We start from the raw sequence: 8201 nt of genomic DNA, 5'->3' as shown, positions 1-8201 counted from the left end.
CTCTTTCCTTTATTAATATCTACGAATAAATTTTCCGGGTCTCTATAGAGAGTAAGAAGCTACCTTACCCCAAGAGTAGTGCCTACGATGCTCCTACGACAAATCTACTCTGGTAAGAATGTCGATGGCGATGAATGAAATCCAGTGGTATTTTCTATTTTTCGATCGGTGCTCGTTAGGCCGAGGAAATCGAGAGGAGAGAGAATTAGGGATTTAATTAATTATTTTTTTTTTCATTTCCATGCATATTATTTTTGGGGTCATTACATTCTTAATCAACAACATGATTAGGCTCTGATACCTTTTATTGTAATCAACTTTAATCCATAAATCTAATAATCCAAGATCATTATGTTATTCAATTAAGAAAACTAAATGCGGAATAAATATCTGAATCCATACTAAACGTGAAATAAATACTTGGATTTATAGATGTGTCTGATTTGATTGTCCAATAGCCTTTAGCAGGAAGTTTTGATATTTCACAGTCAAATCCCTAAGTATTTCACTTGTATTATTCTCTTTAGATGTGAAAAGCAAGAACGTGAAAACTATTTCTAATTTGACTCGAAGATCATAATCCTATTATCTTTTCTTTATATACTAGGTTAAGTTTAGAAGCCCATCAGTCCTAAATTAACTTAGTATTGGACTTTTACACATTGTAAAGCTCATACCCAATAAATGTTAAAATAGTCCAGTAAAATAATTGTTCTTAAATATGTAAACCCACAATAGGAAATTAAAATTTCCTGACACAAAGAAACACTATTAATCAGGGATCAAAGCATAAAATGTTAATTAAGTTTCCAACAAACAATAAAACTTGACCAAACTCCAAGAATAAAAAAATACCAAAAAAACCAAAATTTAAGAACTATTTTTATTTTTCAATAATTTTCCCTTTTGTTTCCAAAAAAAATTGTCATCACTATTTCCTTTTTTAGTATTGTTATTTCTTTTCTATCTGAAAAAGTAGACTAAACAAATGATATAATTAGGAATTAATTAACTCTTAAAAAGAACATAAATGAAATTAGCCAAGGGCACACACTCTGTTTGTGCTTCATGACTTTCTATTTTTTTAAAATTTTAAAACTTATAAAAAATAACAAGAAATTAAATAGTATAAAGGCATTTTGGGATAACTGTAAATAATTATAGGGGTATTTTGAAATAATTATGAGTAGTTATAAGAATACATTTGATACAATTATAATGATATTTTGAGATAGTTGTGAGTAGTTAGAAGAGTATTTTAGAATAATCATTGATAGTTATAGAAATAAATTTGATATTTTTGAAAGATAACACCAAAAGGAGAATCCCTTTTATGGTATTAGAGTTTTTAGAAAAATTGCCATTCGTTATTTCCTTGTTTAGTTATTCTTATTCCTTTTCTATCTCGAAAGAAAACTTTACAAATGATGTATTTAGGAATTAATTAACCCTTAAAAAGAACATAAATGAAACTATCATGGGCAGCACAATATTTAATAATAGTTAAATGAATATTTTAAACTAATTATTGGTAGTTATGAGGATAAATTTAATATTTTTAAGTTAAAGGCAGAATTCTTTTTATAGTATTGAAGATTAGGGATTAGAGGTTAGAGATAAAAAAGGGGAAAAATTTAGAAAAAATGGAATAAAAGAAATAAATAAAAGACGAGTTGAGCCGGTCCGCACCGGATGAACAGGTCCATCTCGCTTCCGTTGGTGCGCTAGCAACCTGGGAAGCAACGGGGCAGGGGCTGCTTGGGGTTCCCTGTCATTTTGAAAACTTCATAGGGGTAAAATTGTAAGAAAAAAAAGGAGAATGACCAGCCACCAGATGAATCAATGCTTTTTGCAGGAGCCAGGAGGTAAGCATTTTACTTGTTGCCGCAAGATAGAGCGAGCGCAAGGGAGAAGCAGCGGCTCTCAGGGTTTTCCGGCGACGCGGTGGTGTTACAGTGGCTCAACGCGCGGCTGTTCCGGGTAAGTTTCACCTTTCTCTGTTTTCTTTCACTTTCTTTCATTTCTTTTCTATTTTCTTTTATTTCCTTGAGAAACAAACAGGCCAAAAATTTTCTATTCCGATCTCTCTCTTTCATTTCTTGGGAAAAATACCAAATGTTCGTCTAAACTATTTTTTTATTCTTTTCTTTCTCTTTTCTTTCTAGCCAAACAAGATTTTTTTTTTTAATTTTTATGTTGTATTCTTTGCTCGTTAACCAAACGAAGGCTTTCTTGTTTTCTTATTTTTTCTTCGAGAAATAACACACACCAAAGGGATAAATGATTTTTTTTGTTTATTGTTTTTCTATTTTCCCATGCTTTCCCGATTCTACTCACATTTTCCCGAGCTTTACTAGTCGCTAAACAGGGTGGAACATCACAGATCTAGGTTCTCTTGTATTTTCTTGGGTCGCAGCAGCGGGCTGAGTCCGATCCGGATGCATGAGTCCGGATTTGTTATGATCTGTAGCTCTAGGGCCTTTTCTCTTGGATTTTCTTGGCCATTTTCTCGGCTAGATTCTCAGGAAACAAACTCAAGCTCAAAAATGGGCTAAACCTTCCCGTTTCGGGTCCGGATCTGAGTCCGACGGCACGGACTGGGTCGGTCCTAATTCTGAACACAGCAATTGGGTCGGGTGAATCCGGACTTGAATATTGACTTTGGATTGACCTGGATGCACGAAAGGTGTTGGTTAACCCGGCTCTGAAATTACTATTTGTATTATAAGAGGAAGAAACTAAGCCAAGGGAATAGTTTTATTTAAGAGAACTAGTGTAAATGTGTGAGTTAGAACTCAAGACGTCATCGTTGCATAGACTTCAATGTTGCATTTGGGTGCCGGAATATAATGGAGTGGGAATGAAATAGAATTGAAAAAATTGAAAGAAGAATTTGCAAAAATCAAATGATGATTTCAATTTCATTCCATCCAAGTTGATTATATCCGCATAGCCCAAATATGTAGCAAGTTGCTTTGCCGATCTGTTTAGGACAGAACAAAGGATTCCTTAGCTCATTCTATGGCACTCTATGCCCTTAAAGAAAAGGATTCGTAGACCCATTAATCTTATCCTATTTATAATATTTTAAAAATTAAGATTTAATTAAATTTGCCTTACTTCAATGTTATCATGGGGAATGTATCCTATTTATGATGAAGTTTAAATTATTTTGTAATATGGTAATAGCTGAACTCTTGCATTGAAAACATCTTAAAGTTAATATTCTTACAAGACCCTTGTACTAGAATTTTATTTCGCAAATTATATAAAGGATGCTAAAAATAGTAAGAAGATTTTATAAAGAGTGAAGTCAAGCAAACATTTTAATTGTTCAAAATACAGAATTATACCCAACACAATCTACTGAGATTGCTATTTATTTCTTTTCCATATTCTGGGAATGCTATTGACTTTTTTGTCATGTTACTTGAAATTATAAAACTAAGAAACCTGCATGGTTGCAAAAACTATTATAGTTATGTAAGAGCAAATGAATTGTCATGGATTAATTTTTTAAGGAGATTAAATCTAAATCTACAGTAAGATTTAACATCATTCTATTGTAAAATCATCGCTGTAGAATATTACATTAAAATGATTGGACAAAAGTTTCAACGGTTTGAACTATATATTTAAAGACATAAATCTACAAGTAAATATTTTTAAAAAAATTCAGGGAAACATAAATCATAGAAATTGTACCATTTACCACTGCTAGTTCTCTTATTTGCCTAGTGTATGCAATCCATAACAATGTAGATCAATAAGTAAGTACACATTGTTAAAACTGGGTTGAAACAGAAGTCAACACTTCCTTTTTGATGAGTGAACCAAACAAAAATATTCTCATTGGAGTCTTTGCATATAAAAATAATTTGAGACATTTGGGATGCTAAAGTGGGATTGCAGAGAGAAGTGGCATCTGAATGTCAAAGGTCCAATTAACAATGTGATGCTATGTTGATGTTATATTAAAATGATGCCTCAGGACAAATAGCACAACATTTAATAGTAGATATTCATTAAAAGAAAAATAATTCCTTCTTGATTTAATGAATTTTCTGTTACCAATAAAACTCAAAAAGAAAAAATAAAATTTAAGATGCTTAAAACCATCCTTAAATAATCTTGGATTTTCAGAAATCCAACTTTGTGACAAAAAAATTCCTACCATTTGCTCTTGGACAAAAGTGCTCTGTCGTCTTCTTCTTCTACTACTACTAATAAGGAAAGAAAAATTAATTTCTTGGAAATTCTAATGTGTGAACTGAACAAAAATATTTTTGTCATAATCCTATTTACGGACTTGAGATGTTTATAAAATTGATTCTTGAGAGACATTTAAAATGACCTGAGCCAAACACAGGGTGCTTGTCGTATGGTGCCATTGCATTGCAGAGTGACGTGGCATCTAGCGATTAGTTGGATCCCATTGAATGTCAAGGGTCTAACAAAAAAACACAACTTTTACAAGTAGATAAAGTAGCGTATAATTTTTATTTTTCATTTTCATATTTTTTACAGAAATGCTCAGGGCTCATTTAGTTGTGCAAAACATTTTTTGTTTTTCAATTTTTAGTTTTTCAAATTTTTAGCTTGTTTTTAAATTTTCAAGGTTCATATTAAAGAGGTAAAAAATAAAGATTGTTCAAATTTGCATAACAAATGTTCATTTTTTATTTCTAGATTTGAAAATAATCACAAAAAAAAGATAATTTGTTTTTCAATTCTTGAAAATTTATATAAGGTAATATTTAAGAGGTTCATATTAAAGAGGTAAAAAATAAAGATTGTTCAAATTTGCATAACAAATGTTCATTTTTTATTTCTAGATTTGAAAATAATCACAAAAAAAAGACAATTTGTTTTTCAATTCTTGAAAATTTATGTAAGGTAATATTTAAGATCATGGATTTTGGGTTTTCAATTTGGATTTGTGTGGATTTAGAAGAAATTTTATACATAATCCACATAAATAAAAGTCCAACATCTGAATTCCATGCTCATATAGTCAATGTGAGAGTTAGAAATTTAGAAAAATAATGAAGAGATGTTTTCCAACTTTTTTTTTTTAATAAATTAGAAAATTAGAAAACTAGTTTGAAAAATTCGCAATAGAAAATAAAACTATTTTCACAAGCAAATAGTGTGAAAATTGTTTATTGTTGTTCATTTATTTAATGCAAATGTTGTAAAAATGAAAATTTAGGCGACTCTTTTTTGTAATTTTATGGAAAATTATAATGGAAAATGAAAACTATTTTCCAGAATTAAATGGACCCTTAATTTCCTTAAATAAACATTAACTACATTTATGATAAATAGGAATGCAATCGGATGGTATAGAATTGAATTTATTATTTGATTTTTTCATGCTCATTGTTCAAATTTCAGGCATTCCATTCCTATCCCATTACATTTCATAAGTAGATGTAATTTCATATTTTCACAATTAAAATATAAATTTTTAAACTTCATAAAAATCAATTGCTTTTTTAATGTTTAGGAACTCCATAGCTTGCAACATTTATGGACTCATCAATACTCTCAAAATAAGTTTAGACAATAACTGTAATATTAAATGCAGCCTTATTTTTGTCATATGACATATTTTACCCTCCACGTTTTTCCTTTATAGTTCTGGAGGTCAGTTAAAGAAAATAATTAATGCAAGTGGTGAAACGATAAATTCATATTTTTTGTGATATAATTGTTCCTGTTAAAATTGATAAAAAGTCACTTTGGACTTTGAAGACATTCAATAAAATTACTAAAATAAATAAAAATTAGTTGCCTTTTTTATCAATGCTCTCTTGATGGAACATTAGGCTGTACTTTGCTCTTTTATTTGTGAAATAGGTGGGAGCTCTTTTATTTGTGAAATAGGTGGGAGGAGCAACATGACAACAGCGGCTTCAAGCAAACCTTGTACAGGAGGTCATATGCAATACTAGATTGTGCAATCTACTCGTTCCACTCTGAATCTACACCGCTGGAAGATCCATGAAGCTCTCCATCGACGACTGCTTATGCTTCTTATGATCAGTCAATATCTGCACTCCCTCTGTAATGATCTATCACATTCTTTTGCAATAATCATCAATTTTCCCCTTGAATTTTTGGCTGTAGATATAAATTTATACTTTGGTAGCTAATCTTTGTGGTTGGTTTGGAATTTGGACCGGTTAGTGTTTGTTGCATGCAATGTAGTCCCTTTATTCCTTTATAGTTTTATATTGCTGCCGATGATTTTTTGGTAAAGTTATAGGATGTAGACTGTTGAATGTGAATGACCATGAACTTTTGATTGGTTTTGCTTTGCATGATAAAAAAAAAACAAAAAAAAGGTTGCTGCAAAATATTACTTTTTTAGTTTGAAGAACTTCACTTTTATGCGCTTTAAGCATTCCTTTTTCAGGTTTGTCGCAACTTGCTTTCTCTCTCAGTCTCTCTCTCTCTCTCTCTTAAAATTTAAATACGTATATCTCTTTCTCTTTGATGACTTGATAGAAAATTGGAAACTGAAGAAAGAAAAAAAATAATAAGCGATATTTTGGTGGGCATTATTGTACAATTATTTTTCTTGTTTTCAAATTAATGGGTTTCATTTTTTCAGAATTGTTCCTGTCAGCTGCTTGGTCAGTATCGTTTACTTGGGCAGGCACCCATTACCTAAGGTCTAGAGATTTTTTATTTTTATTTTTTTTGCTTCATTTCTATGGCCCAAATTAAGAAGATATCATAAATCTTTTTCATTTTTAATTGTCCCCTTAAATTAGTTCTTCATGCCATCCTATTATTTTTTTGCTTCCTCTAGTCCTCTTAGTTGTGAGTTACTATAATTTTTATGTAAGCTGTGCTTTCATCAAGATGCTTGCATTCATTGCTTCAGTTTCCCCAATAATATTGAACTGCATGGACAAAAAAGATAACTTTTGTTTAGCTTATTCTTACTTATGGGTGATATTGATGCAGTGAACATATTGAACTTGATGCAAGCATTGGCCTTTTTTTTAGGAGTTAGGAAGTACTTTCATTTCTGAATTTTATGTGTCATTTTACTTAATCAAAAAATTTGTTGCTTTGACTTTTGTGGTTTCTATTGTTTTTTAAGATACATACTTTTTATTCAAATAAAAATTTAAAAATTAAATGCATCTATTTATTATATAATATGTTTCCGTATTTAACACATTGATAAATGTTTACTAGAAAAGTTCATACTCTTGGCATTTGGAGATCTTTGGCTATTGCCTTTCCTAAAACCTTATATTGTCCACATTTATACTTTGCATCTCGAATTTCTTCATCTCTAGCTTTACAAGGCCGAGTGCATGAATGTTTAAAATATATAAGGTTAGATAGAAAAATAAATTTGAGAAAAATTCCATGTGCACTATTTGCGCACTTTCCCCCGCCCGGGGGGGGGGGGGGTAGCATATTGTGTCATAATTATGGGTTTTAGGTGCTGTTGTTGGCAATTTAGACAAGTAAACACTTGGGGAGGGGGGATCTAGGGAGAGATTACATTTACTTAATATGAATCAAACAAAATTAAGGAAGCATTAATGACTAACTAATGTTGCAATTATATGCACAATGATGTATGATGAGATTTAGTAAAGTTGCACCTGATCACTAATATGTTGCCTTGCTTAGTCTATAATTATCGAAGTTGTTGTAAAGTTTAAATTTGAAAGTTAAGATTAAATATTATTGGTGAAATTGTCTAAATGTGATGAATAGATTCTTGTTACTCTGGTAGTTGGAGCCTTGTTCTATTTGTGATTTTCATCTTTTTTTCAAATGGACATTTGGATGGTTGTTAACAATCATTAAAATCCGAACAGTATCGACTCAAAAGCTATCTATCCACACTTCTAATAAAAATATGACGGATATAAGTTGATATTTTTTGATAAGAGTCCTGATTTAGTTTGGTTTTCTTTTAGACACATACACAGATCAATTTTTACTTGTGTTTCTTCTCTAAAATTTTAAATATACATAATTGAACATGCAGGATGTGATGTTACTATGGGTTTACAATTGATTTGATACCTTATTCTCAATTTTGTTACTTTCTTTTGTGTTATTATTTGCTTTTATTATTAAATTTATAGCCATTAGCTGCTTCAATACCTCTTTATTCTAGTTGCACAAAATTTTTTGATGACTAAAACTTTCTATTTGCACTT

At 30.6% G+C, this 8201-nt stretch overlaps 1 protein-coding gene across 7 annotated transcripts in view; it reads left to right on the top strand.

Moving 5' to 3' along the window:
- Positions 1–1821: 1821 nt before the first annotated feature.
- LOC131167955 (methyl-CpG-binding domain-containing protein 2) overlaps positions 1822–8201 on the top strand; it is a 38208-nt gene continuing 31828 nt past the window's right edge. For 2 of the 7 annotated variants that reach the window (XM_058127045.1, XM_058127047.1), the window contains exons 1-3: positions 1824–1980; positions 5863–6069; positions 6620–6680. The gene's annotated coding sequence lies outside the window, so the exon portion shown is untranslated. Of the gene's footprint in view, positions 1981–5862; positions 6070–6619; positions 6681–8201 lie in introns of all 7 variants that reach the window. The other 5 variants (XM_058127050.1, XM_058127043.1, XM_058127046.1 and 2 more) reach the window with 5 other exon arrangements.

The sequence above is a fragment of the Malania oleifera genome, chromosome 11, assembly GCF_029873635.1.
Source record: "Malania oleifera isolate guangnan ecotype guangnan chromosome 11, ASM2987363v1, whole genome shotgun sequence".
In the NCBI taxonomy this organism is placed as follows: domain Eukaryota; kingdom Viridiplantae; phylum Streptophyta; class Magnoliopsida; order Santalales; family Ximeniaceae; genus Malania; species Malania oleifera.
This window is presented reverse-complemented; position numbering and strand designations above follow the sequence as displayed.